The sequence below is a fragment of the Kogia breviceps genome, chromosome 1 (genome assembly GCF_026419965.1).
Source record: "Kogia breviceps isolate mKogBre1 chromosome 1, mKogBre1 haplotype 1, whole genome shotgun sequence".
Taxonomy (NCBI): Eukaryota; Metazoa; Chordata; class Mammalia; order Artiodactyla; family Physeteridae; genus Kogia; species Kogia breviceps.
Genome location: NC_081310.1, coordinates 137,692,481 through 137,711,411, shown reverse-complemented (window position 1 = coordinate 137,711,411; position 18,931 = coordinate 137,692,481). Strand labels below are relative to the sequence as shown.

Sequence of the window (18,931 nt, the reverse complement as noted above, 5' to 3'; positions counted from 1 at the left end):
AGAGCTCCTTACAAGGACACCAAGCTGCCTCTGTGCAGAAGATGAGGTTGCATTTGAGGATGAAAGAAGCACATTGAAGCTGCATTTTTCTGCATGTTTTCCTTAATAAAAATATACCTCTAGGGTTCTCTTTAGTTTCTTTCTTTTATTTCTCCTACTTTTGCTTCAATTGTTTTTTTCCTTACATTAATCCTTGGTTCCAACATAATCTCAGTACTTGATCATAAAGTAAATATAAAAGTGGATTGGAAAGGCTGGGATACTCAGTGTTGGGACAGATCCTTGAGATTGTCATAAATATGAATTTATGTAACATATAAATTAAATATAAATGTTTGTTTTCTGATTGTAGTAAGTTTCAACTTACTCTGTACTTATTATGAGCTAAATATCACACTAGGTTTTATATACATTATTTCTTCTATCATTAAAATAACTTGGTGAGTTTCATATTAGTCTTTATTTTACTGAAAAGGAAATTGAAGATTCAAGTTGGTTATCCAGTAAATGTTAGGATAATGATTAGAATCAAGTACAGTTGAGTCTTACTGTTATATTGCAAAATATTTTGTTCTTTCTTAATGTCATGTGAGTCTGTGACAGGATTTTATTTCAGTTTTGTATGGCAAGTGTGGTAGTGGCAGAGGCGGGGGATGGGGACAGCTCTTTGCTTGTATCTGAATCACTTTCACTTTGCTCTGCAACCCTCCCCCAACCTTTAGAGAGTTTATCACTGTGGGGGAAGAGAGCCATATTTTCCCATGATTCACATTCACATATTCCTGTGATTCGTCATGCAAATGCTCTAATGCTCATCCTTTATCAGGCCCTGTCAATGCCTAGTCAATATGTCCAATTCCTTCTGGGAAAAAGTGTCAGTAAGTGCTAAATTGTCTTTAATACCTACTAATAATCCTACAAAACTTGAATGGAGACTGAGTTCAGGGTGTAGGAAATAGAGTCTGACACCAGCTTTTCTGCTGAATGGCAGGAGGTGGTATTGTGAAACCATGAATTCTGAATTTGACTGTTTGGGAGATTCTTTCTGTATTAGTTCATTTTCTCAAGACTTAGCATGACACAGCCACACAAATGGGTTCTGAATGATCTAAGGCTACAATCTTAAGAAAATATAGTTCTTCCACCTCTGTTTATCAAACCTAAATTTCCATTTTTAGAGTTCTCTTTGCTCTAGTTATTCTGTTTTCTTATATTTTACAGAAGGATATATGGACTATAACTTTTTTATAACAAATTTAAACAAATTTAGAATCTTAGGACACAAGGTAGGCAAGGATTCTTAAGAGGCCATAACAGAATGCATGATTACTTATTTCTTAACAAAGATAAAAACAAATTAAATTTACCATTTCACTTTAAACACAGAAACAATATAAAGTAGCCATTCATACTATTGTATTAAATCTAGTTCTAATTATACCTTCCTTGGACTACTGCAGTAGGCATCTGATTCATTTTGGGCTGTGATTTTCTTCCCCCATATATTTTAATTCTTATTTTAGTATTATTTTAAGCAATATAATTTCCAGACTATTACAAGAAACTCCTATATACACTTTATCCAGATTTATTAATTGTTTATTTTGTCCCATCTCCATCATCACTCTATTTTTTTCAGAATCATTTGAAAGTAAATTAAAGACAACATTCCCTATAGCTACTAAATACTTCTATCTTTATTTCCTAAGAAAAAAGAAATTCACTTACATAATTACAGTACAATTATCAAAATCAAAAAATGTGACATTGATACTAAGCTATTTATCTAATCTATATTCAAAATGCAGATGTGGTCAGTTATCCCAATACTGTCATTTATAGCTGTATTTTTTTTGTTGTTTAGCATTCAATCCAGAATCATATATTTTTAGTTTTCTTGTCTCTGTAGTCTCCTTTAAACTGAAGGAGTTTCTCTGCCTTTCATTGCCTTTCTTGATCTTAATATTTTTGATGCATACAGAACAATTATTTTTATACAGTTCTTTGGATTTTTAGAAATATTGCAATTGAACTTTATTTTATTCTTAATACTCACAAAATGAATAATGTGATTTTCAAATCATTTTATTGGCGACATTCAATTATACATCTCCGAATGCTGGGCCTGCCTCAGACCTGAGTATTTTTCACAAATGAGGGCATCTCTGCTTTCATTAGTAAAAACAGAGCAGAAGTTTAGCTTTTAAATTCCATGTAGATAGTTAGATCTCATAATTTTGTTGTTGTTGTTGTTTTGCTTTGTTTTTGTTTGTTTGGTTGGGTTTTTTTAAGGGGTCAGATTTATTGAGGCATAATTTATACACAATAAAATTCACAATTTTAAGTGTACAAGTTGATGACTTTTGAAAATGTATATATTCATGTACCATCATTGCTATCATGATATAACACTTTTCTATCATACACAAAAGTTCCTTCATACCTTTATGTAATCAATTCCCTCTTCAATGTCACCTGACATCTGGAAACCACTGATGTCTTTTCTATCCCTATAGTTTTCCCCTTTCTAGAATTTTATATGGATGCAATCTATTCAGTTTGTTTTCTTTTATATATGGTTTCTCCCACTTATCATAATGCTGTTGTTGTGTGTTTAGTGATTCCTTTCTTTTATGGAAAGTTGTATTCCCTTATAAGGATATACCACAGTTTATTTAACATCCATCTGTTGAAGAATTTGTTGATGGTCGTTTTTACATTTTGACTATTATAAATAAATTTTCTATTAATGTTCTTGTACAAATCTTTGTTTGAACTATGTTTTATTTCTCTTGGGCAATATCTAGGAGTGAAATTGCTGGGTCATATCATAAGTGCATTTTTAATTTTAATAAGAAAATGCCAAACTCCTTCCCAAACTAGCTACATCATTTTCCATCCCTTCAGTAATGTATTAGAATTGTAGTTGTTCCACATCTTTGCTAACACTTCATATGGTCAGTATATTTTATCTTAGCCATTCTATTAGATGTGTATTCGTATCTCATTATGAATATTTTGAATTTCCCCAGTGACTAATGAAATTGAATAGATTTTCATTTACTTGTCACCAAATTTTTTTTGGTATAGTGTCTGTTGAAACCTTTTTCCCATTTTTAAATTTGGTTTATTGTTTTATTGAATTGTAACAGACTTTTATATATTCTGGATACAGATTCTTTGTTGGATATATATTTTGCAAAAAATTTCTCCCATTCTATGGCTTGCCTTTTCATTTTCTTAACAATGTCATTTAAAGAGAAAAAAAGTACTATGCATTATTTTTTAACTGTTGACTCTAGTGATTACACTATGGATCCTTAACATATCACAGGTACTTTCTATTAATATTGGTCTACTTCACTTTAAATGTAAGAACCTTCCAATGGTATAGTTCCACTCAATCTTTATTCTTATACTATTGTTACTGTATACCTTATATCTATACATGTATAATCTCCAATACGTTGTTAGAATTTTTCTGTTAAGCATTAATATCTTTTAAAGAAAGTAAGAGAAGAGAAAATATCTTTGGTTTTCAGCAGATGGTTATAATAATCCTATGTATGATTTCCTGTGTACAATGCTTTTTGAACATTGAGTTTCTTAAATCTGTAAATTTGTTTTCATCAAATTGAGAAATTTTGACCATTATTTTTTCAAATATGTATGTTAGATTGTTTGATAATCTTCCAAATATTACCAAGTCTCTGTTCATTTTTTTCTATTCCCTTTCTGCTTTCAAAATTTGATTATTTCTGTTTATTTGAATTCAGTTTCAACACCATTTCTCTTCCATCTTCCATCTGATTCTAATCTGCTAAGAGTAATTCATTTCAGATGTAATTTTCAGTTCCAGAATTTCCACTTAGTGTTAAAATATAATTTCAAATTCTCTGCTATGATTACTCATCTGTTCATTTATTTTTCCATATTTTCATTTAAATTCTTGAACCTATCATTAGTGACTGCTTTAAGTGCCTTATCTGTTGTTTCTAACATCTGGATTACCTTAGTGTTTGTTCTATTGAATGCTTTTCCTTTTGACTACGTGTTACATTTTCTGGTTTCTTTACTTATCAATTTTTATTGCATGTTAGACATTATGTATTATTTGTTACAAGAAATCTTCATTATGTCATCTTCCCTTAAAGGTGTTGATTTTTTTTTTTTTTCTCAGGCAGAAGGCTAGGGCAATCATGGAATATTGTGGGGGCTTACTTTGTATCTTTCCCTTCTCCCAAGATCACAGTTCTTTCTTCATTGCCTGAGAACAGTTGTGTCATATATTTTGTTCCACTTTATAGATTTTACTTGTCAGTAGGGAAAATCCATACAAGTTATCCTGTCATCATCCCATATATTTTTAGATTGCTTCTAAAGTATCTGCATAAGACACAAACCTACAATGTCAATGTTAATTTAAAACTTTCTATGGTCACCCATTGCCTGTCTAATAAAATTCAAACTCCTAAATTAGATATTCAAGATCCCTTAGTTCACAGTTTTGCTGAAATTACTTTCCAGACTCTTTTTGTGCAGTCTCTGAACTTCCAAACCTAATGTTTTTCAAATTTAATGTGCATGAGAATCATATGGTAACTACAGGTTTAAAATAAATATTTCCCTCTCCATCTCACACCAATCTAATTTGGTACATCTAGGATAGGCTGAGAATATAAATTTTTTAGCAAAGAGTCAAGGCAGTTTTGATGCAAGCAGTCTAAGGCTACATGTTGAGGATCACAGTTCAAGTCTTGCAACTCAAATTGTGGCCAGAGAATCAACTGCATCTGCCTCAAGTGAGAGATTTTTAGGAATGAAGAATCTCACTCCCTATTCAACCAGAATGTGCTTTTTAAAAAAAAATCTCAGAAAGCAGGTTTGCGGGCTAAAGTTTGAAATACTGCATTCTTTAGATTAAGCACTTTCATACTTCAGTGTTTTTATTCCTTTTATTTCTTCTGCTTAAATACTTTTAAATTTATTTTCCTGATAGGAAAGTATTATTTACTTAAAACCAAGGTAAACTGAGCCTTCTTGAGCTTTCTTGAACTCTCAGATTTTACTGTACTATCTTTTGGGTTTCAGTTACACATTCACATTCTTTTTTATTACAGCACTTGTAATTATTTCTTTATTTCTATATTTCACATGTTGAACTGTGAAATTCGAATTTGGTAGTGTCTTTTTCTTTCTGATTCCTCAGTGTATAGGACCTGTAAAAGATCCTTGATAAATACTCTTGAGAATAATGAGTACCCAAACATTAGTACAAATAATACTTGATATTTATTGATATAATAATGTACCTTAATAAATACTGTTAGCTTAAAAGCTACACTATTCATGTTCATATCTCAGTTCTGAGACTTAATAGTGTTCGTCTTTAGGCAAGTTACTCTCTCCCATTGTCTCTCTGAAATGGAGCAAATAGAATTACCTATTTCATTGGGTGGTTTACAGTTTTAAAAAGGACAAACCATATGCAGTATGACATGCAGCAAAATACTAGCACATAGTAAATACTTAATAAAAGCTAATTATTATTGTTGAACTTCTATTTCAACAAACATTTAATAGAGACCTAATGTGTCAGCCATTTTACACAGAAAAATAAAAAGAAAAGGACCATGTCCTCTGGATTATTGCATTCTGAAGAGATGAGAATACCTAATACTAGATATCAAAGAAAAGAAGTCTATACTTAGATCAATGGACTCCAAATATTTTTTATCATATGCCATATAAAATTAGCACCTCAAAATGCATATAATTGTTCATAAATTATAATCATAATCATGAATACAAATCATCAGTAAATAGCAAAGTAAACTCTTTGGCAGACAGTGTTAAAATATGTGGATGTAAATTCATACTTCAAATATCATTTTTGATAATATCAAAATATTTTGACAAATTTATATTCAAAGTTAATTAGAGTGCCATTAATTTTACCTGGAAATTTAGCTTATACAAAGCTTAGGTAAGTAGAACGAAAAACGCAGCTCTGCCATTTTCCTTTTCTTCTTCTTACATTAATAGTATGTGTTTGATCTATAGTTTCATCACAGGAATTTTTGAAGATAATATGCCATTTTTTTAAGGATCAATTCAGTTAAAATAAGATATGAAAATCTATAAATCCACTGCATTTGCCTCACATAGCTATAATGCATCCTCATATACTAAATGCTAAAACTCATATATTAAATGCAGGCAACTCTCAACTTCTCTCTATTTGGAATTCCAAGTATTGATTTCTTATACTTTGGATGCTGTATGTAACACATGACAAACTGATATATGAACTGAGACCACCAGTGTAAATTTTCATGTTAAATATTGGTAAAATTTTATTATCTTTACATATAAATAAACATAAGCAGAATTTCTAGTATTTTCTTCTTGCACTTTAATGAATATTTCCTTACAAGACTCCTGTCATATTTGCATTCCACTTTGGGGCATACTTCTTTAGATGGTATCTAAATTGTACTCTTAAAATGAAACACAAGACTTTGGGGAAAAAACTGAGATTTATATAGTTTCAAAGATTTTAAATAAGAATGTTAATGAACAAAAGATTATTAGACCATCTAATTTAACCTCACATATACAGACAAACCACTTGATGAAATTTCTTTGTGAATAAAAAGTGGCATTTTGATTAGTCAAATTCTTTTTAGCATTTCACAGGATAAAAGCAGGTGTTGAGTGGTCACTTATTCCATCCTGTAGATTTCTAGCAAGATCACATTCCAGTCATTCAGAAGAATCATTTTATATATTTATTACAAAGGGGAAGGGCAAGGAAGGAGGGAAAAATTTAATTCAAGCCTATTTCTGTCTGGGTCACTAGACCTAGGTTCTTATTGCTACACAACCATGCCTATCAGAAAACTCAGTTTTCTAGTCCTTGTGATTCATAGCCTGGAAACCACTGTATCTTTTGTCCTGATATATATATATATATATATATATATATATATTTTTTTTTTTTTTTCCCATAGCATATGTGTTTGATTGCAAAGTTGAGAGATTTTTTTTAAACTGTCCTAAATCCAGGACCCAAAGCACTTTTTGCATACTTAACTTCCAGTTAAATTGCTACTTTTAAACACTGACTTGATCCATACTTTAAGGAACTAGGGAACATTTATACCCACAAATTAGAGCAATCTTTAAGATGGATTTTTTTTTATACTCACATTTCTTCTTAGTAACCAAATACTTCATAATCTCTTTCTAAATGAACATGTTCTCAATGAAAAGATAGTGGGATGATAACTAAAGATGTTAACATATCGTTCAGTTCTTATTTTGGACAGCTCTATTTCTTGAAGAGGATTCCCTGACCCCACACCCCCAGGTCTGGATTACATACCATGTACTTTCTTAGCACCTTATCGCACTGTGAATAATGTTATATTTCATTTCCTGGTTACTTCTCTTCATCTTCCTCTAGATTAGGGGGTCACAATCTCTCACGTTTTCAGGAATGAGGCAGTTAACATAAATAAATGAAGGTGTTAGATAATACAGCAAAGTTAAATGGGAACTAATAGACTCAATGTTTTTGAGATACAAAAAGCAGTGGACACTATAGCAAGTTAGAGAATTTATGCCCTATGTGAAGGGAGCAGTCAATATTCAGGTCCAGTTAATCGTTGCCATATAGGAATGTAAGCCCAGTATTGTCCCAAATTTCAGAGAATCAGAAATTATATCAAGTTTCCTGATACTTGTTTGTTGGCCATTAATTCACAAATTTTAGTTTTAAATACATGTACACATATACAGTACAAACCATGTACATCATTTCCCGTTGAGGCCTGTTTACAACCTCTGATAGGAATTATGAGCACTACTAAGGCAGGGACTGGATCTAAATTGCTTATTATCTTATTTGAGCACTTAGAACAATTCCTGGTATATATTCATCAATATATGTGTTTCATAAATAAATGAATAAAGTTATAATTCTATGGTGACTGGGAAAAAGAAAAGTACTTCAAAGGAGGAATAATTCTGTTGACATTGAACAAAATAGTGTCCTATTTTGGTCATTAGAATTGGAAATTAGGAAATTGTCAGATATCTGTGTAAGGGATATTTTAGTGAATTTGTGGGAGTAGAAAGTATGAAAATGGATTGAAAATAAATGGCATTAGGAAAAAGGAGGAAATGAATATTGATTGCTCCTTCAAAAGGCAAGATTGGGCAGTGTCTTGATAAGTGGTAGGATCATGGAAAGATTTCTACGATTGTGTTTTTGAGTCTTTTTTAAGGTCTTGACTCTTTGGATAAACATAAAAATTCACAATCTGTTAAATTTTTTTTAATTTAAAAATAAAATATAAGTGAAAGCAAATTAAAGAAATTATAATATTCAATTTGCTTTTTCAAACAGCATGTATTTGCATTCTCCCAAACTTCCAGAGATTCTGATTAGCTCCTCCCTGTTAAATCATATCTATATTATTGAAAGAGAAGACAAGGATACTCAAAGGCCAATTGGAAGCAGCCCACAGGAAGAAAGTGATTATGGGAAACTGGAAAAGGGTCAGTAGAGGTGATGAGAAAAAAATAGGGCAAAAGCAAATTTGGAGATATTACCCTAATAAGAATACATGTACTCAATCTAAGAGTGTGTTCCTTCTCTTTTTTCTTTTTTTCAAAATTTCAAGCAAAGTCAAGTATTTCCACAACACTGAAGTCTTTAATCATTGATATCTTTTGTGAAGATAAATTCAGAATTATTTCAACAAGAGGCATGTAGGTGTGAGCAGTTATTTTTACACTGATTAATGGATCCTTTCATTGGCAATGTCTATGACACATGAAGCAGCTTTAGTCCATTAAATTTTTATACCTGAAACTAAATATATTTCATACTGAACCTCTGCATAGTTCTTTGTCCTAGAAGAAACCTTAATGTTCTTTGAAGACTACAAAACTGCTTATATTACTTTTATCTTTACAGACACAAACAGGCTATAACAATTGCTATGTTGGGTTAATTAGGCTTATGAAGAAAAAACTGCTTAGATAGGCACATTATTAAAATATTTATTTATATGTCTCTATTTTCACAGTCAGAAACGCAGTCTTCTTTCCAAAGCAAGTTTGGTTCTGCCTTGCAGCTTGATGGGACACTTCAGGGAGCATTAAAATATCAGTCAGATAGGATATTACAGAAAACAATTTAGTCCAATTCAGAAATACATCCAATCCCAGAAATACTGGGAAACGTCCAGTATAGGTAAATCTACAGAAACAGAAAGTAGATTAGTCCTTGCCTACAGCTGAGGAGGATTGAGATGCCATAGCTAAAGGTACACCATTTCTTTCAGGATTGATGAAAATGTCCTAAAATTCATTATTGTGGTAATGGCTGCATAACTCTGAATATACTAAAAACCATTGAATCGTACATTTTAAAGGGGGTAATTGTGTCTGTGTATTATATCTCAATAAAGCTGTTACAAAAAAAAAAAGGAAAGAAATTGACATATTACATGATTTTTTATTTTTTTAACATCTTTTTTGGAGTATAATTGCTTTACAATGGTGTGTTAGTTTCTGCTTTATAACAAAGTGAATCAGCTATACATATACATATATCCCCATATTTGAAGTGGATCTCTTGTAAACAGCATATATAAGGGTCTTGTTTCTGTATCCATTCAGCCAGTGTATGTCTTCTGGTTGGAGCACTTAATCCATTTACATTTAAGGTAGTTATCAATAAGTATGTTCATTTTGCCATTTTCTAAATTGTTTTGGAATTGTTATTGTAGGTCTTTTCCTTCTCTTGTGTTTCCTGAATAGAGAAGTTCCTTTAGCATTTGTTGTAAAGCCAGTTTGGTGGTGCTGAATTCTCTTAAATTTTGCTTGTCTGTAAAGGTACTGATTTCTCTGTCAAAACTGAATGAGATTCTTGCTAGGTAGAGTAATCTTGGTTGTAGGTTTTTCCCTTTCATCACTTTAAATATGTCCTGCCACTCCCTTCTGGCTTGCAGAGTTTCTGCTGAAAGATCAGCTGTTAACCTTATGGGGATTCCCTTGTATGTTATTTGTTGTTTTTCCCTTGCTGCTTTTAATATTTTTTCTTTGTATTTACTTTTTGATAGCTTGATTAATATGTGTCTTGGCATGTTTCTTCTTGGGTTTATCCTGTATGGGACTCTCTGCGCTTCCTGGACTTGACTGTTTTTTCCCATATTAGGGAAGTTTTCAACTATAATGTCTTCAAATATTTTTTCAGTCCCTTTCTTTTTCTCTTCTTCATCTGGGACCCCTATAATTCGAATGTTGGTGCATTTAATGTTGTCTCAGAGGTCTCTTGAGACTGTCCTCAATTATTTTATTTTCCTTCCTTTTTCTTTATTCTTCTCTGCAGTAGTTATTTCCACTATTTTATCTTCCAGGTCACTTATCCATTCTTCTGCCTCAGTTATTCTGCTACTGATTCCTTCTAGAGAATTTTAAATTTCATTTATTGTGTTGTTAATCATTGTTTGTTTGCTCTTTAGTTCTTCTAAGTCCTTGTTAAATGTTTCTTGTATTTTCTCCATTCTATTTCCAAGAGTTTGGATCATCTTTACTGTCATTACTCTGAATTCTTTTTAAGGTAGATTTCCTATTTCCTCTTCATTTGTTTTGTCTGGTGGGCTTTTTACTTGCTCCTTCATCTGCTGTGTGTTTCTCTGTCTTTTCATTTTGCTTAACTTACTGTGTTTGGGGTCTCCTTTTCACAGGCTGCAGATTTGCAGTTCCCATTGCTTTTGGTGTCTGCCCCCAGTCACTAAAGTTGGTTTAGTGGGTCATGGAGGGGACTGGTGCCTGTGTTCTGGTGCATGAGGCTGGATCTTGTCTTTCTGGTGGGCAGGACTGTGTCCGGTGGTATGTTTTGGGGTGTCTGTGACCTTATTATGATTTTAAGCAGCCTCTCTGCTAATGGGTGTGGTGGTGTTCCTGTGTTGTTAGTTGTTTGGCATAGGGGGTCTAGCACTGGAGCTTGCTGGTCATTGAGTGGAGCTGGGTCTTAGCATTGAGAGGGAGATCTCTGGGAGAACTTTTGCTGTTTGATATTATGTGGACCTGGGAGGTCTCTGGTGGACAAATGTCCTGAACTTGGCTCTCCCACCTCGGAGGCACAGGTCTCACACCCGGCCGGAGGACTAAGACCCTGTCAGCTGCACAGCTCAGAAGAAAAGGGAGAATAAAAGAAAGAAAAAATAAATAAATGAAATAAAATAAAGTTATTAAAATAAAAAATTAAAATATTTTAAAAATAAAAGAAAATTTAAAATTTAAAAAAAGAAAGAAAGAAGAGAGCAACCAAAACAAAAAACAAATCCACCAATGATAACAAGAGCTAAAAAACTATACTTAAAAAAAAAACAAAAAAAGAAACATGGAACAGAACCCTAGGACAAATGGTAAAAGCAAAGCTATACAGACAAAATCACACAAAGTCCATCGCCTCAATTTTGCGATGATTCGTTATCTATTCAGGTATTCCACAGATGCAGGGTACATCATGTTGATTGTGGGATTTAATCCGCTGCTCCTGAAGCTGCTGGGAGAGATCTCCCTTTCTCTTCTTTGTTCGCACAGCTCCCGGGGTTCAGCTTTGGATTTGGACCCACCTCTGCGTGTAGGTCACCTGAGGGCGTCTGTTCTTCACTCAGACAGGACAGAGTTAAAGGAGCAGCTGATACGGGGCTCTGGTTCACTCAGGCCGGGGGAGGGAGGGGTACGGATGTGGGGCGAGCCTGCTGCAGCAGAGGCTGGCGTGACGTTGCACCAGCCTGAGGTGCGCCGTGCGTTCTCCCTGGGAAGTTGACCCTGGATCACGGGACCCTGGCAGTGGCGGGCTGCACAGGCTCCCGGGAGGGGCGGTGTGGATAGTGACCTGTGCTCACACACAGGCTTTTTGGTGGCTGCAGCAGCATCCTTAGTGTCTCATGCCCGTCTCTGGGGTCCGCGCTGATAGCTGATGCTTCCGCCCATCTCTGGAGCTCATTTATGTGGTGCTATGAGTCCCCTCTCCTCGCACACCCCGAAACAAAGAGGCAAGAAAAAGTCTTGCTTATTCGGCAGTTCCAGACTTTTTTCCCGACACACTCCCGGCTAGCTGTGAAGCACTAGCCCCTTCAGGCTGTATTCACGCAGCCAACCCCAGTCCTCTCCCTGGGATCCAATTGAAGCCCGAGCCTCAGCTCCCAGCCCCCCGCCCTCCCGGCAGGTGAGCAGACAAGCCTCTCGGGCTGGTGAGTGCAGGTCGGCACCGATCCTCTGTGCGGGAATCTCTCCACTTTGCCCTCCACACCTGTTGCTGCTCTCTCCTCCGTGACTCCGAAGCTTCCCCCCTCCGCCACCCGCAGTCTCCGCCCGCGAAGGGGCTTCCTAGTGTGTGGAAACCTTTCCTCCTTCACAGCTCCTTCCCGCTGGTGCAGGTCCCGTCCCTATTCTATTGTCTCTGTTTTTTTCTTTTTTCTTTTGCCCTACCCAGGTACGTGGGGAGTTTTCTTGCCTTTTGGAAGGTCTGAGGTCTTCTGCCAGCATTCAGTAGGTGTTCTGTAGGAGTTGTTCTACATGTAGATGTATTTCTGATGTATTTGTGGGGAGGAAGGTGATCTCCACGTCTCTACTCCACCATCTTGAAGGTCTCCCGTATTGCATGATTAAACTTAGAGTCAGAGTGGACTGAGACATAAGGTGAATATTCTCATTGAATTAGGTCAGTCTTGGGGAAAATACATTTAATATAAATGTATAAACTTGTAAGGATATGGGGTTTACTAACATTTCTACATACTTTATTCCATTTTGTCCTCATTGCAGTTACATAAGATGGATTAGATCCAGCAGGTATTAGATCCCTTTTCTGTGAAGAGCACATGGTCAGGGCTTGCACATGAAAGGCAGACATTTTGGAGTAGAAGGGTGGTTGGGGGTGGAAGGTAACACATCATTGAGAAAAGCATAGGATTCAGTCAGAAAACCTAAGTTCAAATTCCAGGTCAGTTTTGATTTAAATGCACATTAAAAGAAAACATTTTATGATATGGTATGCCTGTTTAGTTCTTGAATAGCAAACTCTGAAAGGGATTTAGAAGTGCAAGAGATTTATGTGGGAGTGATACCTGTGGAAGGAAGAGGAAGGAAGGAAGAAATATTGGTCAGCAGAAGCTGTCAGACCACAATGCAGACTTCCTAAAATCTCTGCCAGCCCAATGGGAGCTCCAGAACACACATTGCCTTTTAGAGGGATGTCACATTGAGTGGAAATGGCTAGGTCTTTTTACCACCACCTTTGTCAGTCACTGACTGGGGGCCACCGTGAAAAAATCGTAATCTCAGCTCTAATGCTACAGTGAATCCTGAATGAGCTAGCTGAGGGAAGCTGCCAGCTAACCACCCTCCTGGCACACTTCCTTGAAGGGAGATCTGAGTGGCACATCTCTACATCTTCCAAACATGGGGTGATTCTCATGATTTTATAGTAAATGAAAAAGGGAGATTACCTACCTCTATGTGTAGTATGAACTCACTTGTGATGATAAAAATTGTTTCAAACATTGTGACAAATGCATTACATTATTTGATTTAATCCTCACAACTCTATGAGATTTATACTATTATGAACTTATTTTACAGAAAATAAAAGAACCCACAGCTCAAGAGGTTAAGAAATGAGTTCCAAATGTAGGAAGTGGCCATCAGTATGGAAATACAGGTTTGCTTTGCTGTGCTAATCTGTGCTCTACGTAGTTTTATGAAGGTACATACCTAGGAAAAAGAATGAAAGAAAATAAACACACATAAATGCTAATAGTGATTAATGGTAGGACTACAGGTTATTAAATTTTTATTTATTCCTTTATTTTCTATATTTTCTTCTATGAGATATTTTGGTTATCTGTTGAGGCAAAACCAACTACCCCAAACTTAGTCCTATAATACAACAATCATTTTATTATTCTCATGGATTCTCATTTCAGAAATTCAGACAAGACATAGTGGGGATGGCTTGATTCTGCTCTACAGTATTTAGGGCCTTAGCTGAGAAGACATGAATGACTGGGAGTTACTCCATCAACTGAGGAATTAGAATCCTCTGGAGGCTTCACATATCTGGTGCCTGGGCCGGGGTGACTATAGGCTGGTCTTAGGTGGGTCATTTGATTGGAGAATCTTTATGTGCTATGTACCTTCTCCATATGGCCTAAGCTTCCTTATAGCACGGCTTCCTCAAGTTAGTGAAACGTCTTACATGGTAGCTCAGAGCTTCAAGAGCAAGTTTTCCAGAAAACAAGGAGGAAGCTATGTGACTTTCTATGGCCTAGACTTGGAAGAAACATAGCTCACTTCTGCCATAGTCTTTTTTTTTAATAGATTTATTATATTTATTTATTTATTGGTTGTGTTGGGTCTTTGCTGCTGCATACAGGCTTTCTCTAGTTGCAGCGAGTGGGGGCTACTCTTCGTTGCAGTGCGTGGGCTTCTCATTGCGGTGGCTTCTCTTGTTGTGGAGCACGGGCTGTAGGCGCACGGGCTCAGTGGTTGTGACTCACGGGCTCTAGAGAGCAGGCTCAGTAGTTGTGGTGCATGGGCTTAGTTGCTCCGTGGCATGTGGGATCTTCCCAGACCAGGGATTGAACCCATGTCCCCTGCATTGGCAGGTGGATTCTTAACCACTGTGCCACCAAGGAAGCCCTGCCATACTCTTTTGGTCACAATCCACCCAGATGCAAGGAGAAGGGACATAGATTTCACATCTAAATCATAAGATTGTAAATGAATGCTTGCTATATTTTAAAACTTCCACAGGACATATTTCCATAAACAGAAGAAAGTAAAATTTAGACATTAAATAGTCCCAGTTTAATTTTTATTCTGGAATAGAATTGGCAAAACCCTTTGTGTGTGTGTGTGTGTGTGTGTGTGTGTGTGTGTGTGTGTGTGTGTGTGTGTTTAATTTATGTAATTTGGTAGTAGAGAATCTGAGCTCTCTGACACTAATAGCTACTTTTCCTGGATTTATCTATAGTAGCAATTACAGAGTTAACAAGAAGCAAGAGAGTAGATTCTGTATTAGAGTTTTATGCATAAGACAAAGTTGGAGTTGCTACCACTACAAAAATTTTCATCCATTTACATAAATCTTCAGAGGTCTATTGTACCCTCAATTCTATTTTTCAAGGAGATAGTTGGACTGATTTTTTTGTCCAAGCTTCACCTTTCCACATAAGGACTTTCCTTGGTTTAAAAATAATAAGTATCGTACATGTGAATGCATTACGGAGGCTTATTTACCCCCACAGTTTAGAATGCTTCTGTGTGGCCCACTGAATAATAATAATAAAAATTTGGCTAGAGAGGGAAAAACCTAAGGGAAAACCTGTCAGTTCCCCAGAGTAATATTCCTAATGCAAGTCTTAAGAGTCATTTTTTGAAAAAACTTGCCCTCAGATACTTTTCGTATATTGCAGAGTACAAGCAATAAGTGAGATCAGCTTTATAATATTTAAAATTTGCCTGATGTTTTTATTTTCTGTGAATTTCCTTTCCAGGAGATGTGCACCAGATTGCTGATTTTAAAATTATTCCATCAGGAAGCAATATTTCTGTAGAGTAGGGGAGAAATGTTTGGGACTTGTCAGTTAAATACAACAAAATACAATAAAATTGTATCCTCTCAACTGTTTCCTTGAGCTTGACACCAAGGAAAGACCAGTGAAAGCACTATGGAAAGTCAAGTGAAGTATGGACTTTAGAATCATACAGACCTGAGTTTGTATCTAGCTCCAACACTTACAAACTACTTCAGGCTCTGCAAGTACTTTAAATTCTTGAACCTGACTGTCATCAATTATAAAATAGGGTTTATAATATTTTTCTCATAGGTAAATTGTGAAGATGGAAAGAGATGATTTTACTTGGTACTTAACCCATAGTAAATAATTTATAAGTAGCAGTGATTGTTTTGTTACATTTTAGCATAGCTTGGTAAAATTAGAGTTCTATTTTTATAGTACTTAATAAAAAGAAATATTTAGATCAATCAGAGGTCAGCTTGAGAAATCCAACCAAGATACAAAAGGGTAATTTATTACTTTTAACTTTGACCACACTATTTGCCTATTCTGAAGGAATTATAACATGCTTTCTCTTAAAATACAGAGATTCCAGCTAAATAAAATACAAAGACAGTTGAGGAAAAGATGAATGTGTGTTTACAAGAATCTGCCTGATAGATAAATATTTCATATGCTCCAGGATTTTCATATAATTTATTTTAATTTAGCCTAATATGGTACTTGTCATAAGGTAGATGTTCATTAATAAATATTTGTTGAATTAAAGAATATCCATCTTTTTAATGATTTGTATGAGTTCTTCATATATTAAATATACAAACCACTTGTCAGTTTTATATGTTGTGTATATTTCTCCAATTTGTCATTTATCTTATAATATTGTGTTTTTCTAATACTTTTATTTGCTCATATTTCCCTCTATTAAAAAAATTATTTTATGCTTAAAAATACCATCTTCACCTCCCTGCATTTAAACACCTGTTCATCAGCAAGGAAAAATGTTTTAAGGTGAAGGCTTTCCTGTTTATCTAGAGACTATTCATGTCTTTAGCCCTCACCATTCAAAATTAAAGTTATTGATGAGGTGGGAGTGAATTTCTGTGAATTGGTTTTTTTTGGAGGAAGCAGAACTAGTAGACGTTTCTTAATTTCCAGTACTGGTTCAGAGCTTTTTTATGTTTTATTCTTTGGATTATTTTCATGAGTAACTAGTGAAGCAGAAGTGAAGTGTGGGGAGGGAGTAAAACGAAAGGAGAAAGAGGAGCTAGATGATGGAGTCAAATCGATATCTTTTTTGGAAGCTATACTGAGTCTGAGACTTCCATGTCTAATGGTAATGAATTTACTTAGTATTGTTTTGCCAGGTACCATTTAAGTACTTTAGTGTATATGCATTATCACATCAATTGTGGATATACAGTTTATATGTCTATCAAATCAGGTGGATACAGTTATTGTCCCTTTTGTTTTATAACCAAGGAAATTAGTGTAAATGTGTTATGTAACTTGCCTTAGATTACATAGTCATTAGCAGAGCAGAGCTGGAATTCTAACTAGGGAGGCTAATTCTAGTACCCACAATCTTAACCCTGCATTGTAAGTATACCAAATTTAACATGTGAAAAACAAAACATTTTATTTCTGCCTCAGAAACTACCTTTTCCTGTTCTTCCTTATCTCTGTGTCATGCCATTCTACTGCTATTTATTGCTCTTGGAAAAAATTTGAATACCCAATACAGTGGGCTGCAAAGTCCAACAAGATCAGATGTCTTTGACCTTATCTTGCACAATACTTTTTCCTTCTTTTATTTCTTAACCTTATACTCAACACTGGCCTTAAACACACTAAGCTTACTTCCATCTTAGGACTGTTGCACTAGCTACTCCCTGTCATTTAATGGCCATCCTCGAAATTGTGACTTAGATTTCCCCTTTTTGGAATTTACCATTTATCTCAAAGTTTACCTCCTCAATGAAGCTTTCGCTGACTACTCAATTTAAAGTAGCCATTTTATCATTTACCTCTTTCCTCTTATAGCCATTGGTACTTTATGATAGTATATATATATATATATATATATATATATATTTGTGTGTGTGTGGTACGCGGGCCTCTCACTGTTGTGGCCTCTCCCATTGCAGAGCACAGGCTCCGGACGCACAGGCTCAGCGGCCATGGCTCACGGGCCTAGCCGCTCTGCGGCATGTGGGATCTTCCCGGACCGGGGCATGAACCCATGTCCCCTGCATCGGCAGGCGGACTCTCAATCACTGCACCACCAGGGAAGCCCTATAATATTTTTTTATGTGTTTATTTTCTCTGTCTCCTCTCACATATATACACAGTAAAAATATAAGCTCCATGAAAGCAGGGATTTAACTATCTCACTCACCTCTGTTTTCCTACTGCTCAAACATTGTTTCAACACATATGATGTGAGCATATTTATATATTCAAGAAGTATTTGTTGAGTGTATGAAAGGTTTATTGAAAATGAGAATGATGTGGTCAAAACTGTGTGTAAGAAAATTTATCTACTAATAGTGTAGATGATGGACTGCAATGAAAAAACGCTTAGTCAAGGCGACCAGTCAGGAGGCTATGGAAGGTGATGTTGGAAATAAGGAGAAGAAATGTGAGAGGTACTAGTGAGTCAGAACCAACAGAATTCTGGAACTGATTGAGTTGAAGTGCCTCCAGGTCATTTGGAATAATAAAGTGCCATTAATGTGAATATGGAATGCTAGGAGATGATAGGTCACACTAGGGAAATTATGAATGGTATTCACAAGAGCACTTTTGAATTTTTAATTTGAGATGCCATTGGTAGGCAGGATATATGGAATTTAGACTTAACAGAGAAGTCAGGACTGAAAATGAAGTTATCAGATTGTATAAGAATTACCAAAGGTGGCAATTAGAATGAGAAAATAGGGTTTCCCTGGTGGTGCAGTGGTTAAGAATCCACCTGCCAATGCAGGGAATATGGGTTCGTGCCCTGGTCTGGGAAGATCCCACATGCCACGGAGCAACTAAGCCTGTGAGCCACAACTACGGAGCCCGCGTGCCACAACTATTGAAGCCCGCGTGCCTAGAGCCTGTGCTCCGCAACAAGAGAAGCTGCCGCAATGAGAAGCCCACGCACCGCAATGAAGAGTAGCCCCTGCTCACCACAACTAGAGAAAGCCCGCGCGCAGCAACAAAGACCCAACGCAGCCAAAAATAAATAAATGAAATAAATAAATTTTTTAAAAAAGAATGAGAAAATAGCTTAGGGCTAAGCTCCTAAATCAGTCAATTTTTGGAGACAGAAA

The 18,931-nt window shown here is 35.5% G+C and overlaps 1 protein-coding gene across 1 annotated transcript in view; it reads left to right on the top strand.

Moving 5' to 3' along the window:
• The window catches only part of TNNI3K (TNNI3 interacting kinase), a 301,789-nt gene that overhangs the window by 33,682 nt on the left and 249,176 nt on the right, over positions 1 to 18,931 (top strand). The gene's annotated exons all lie outside the window — the stretch shown is intronic.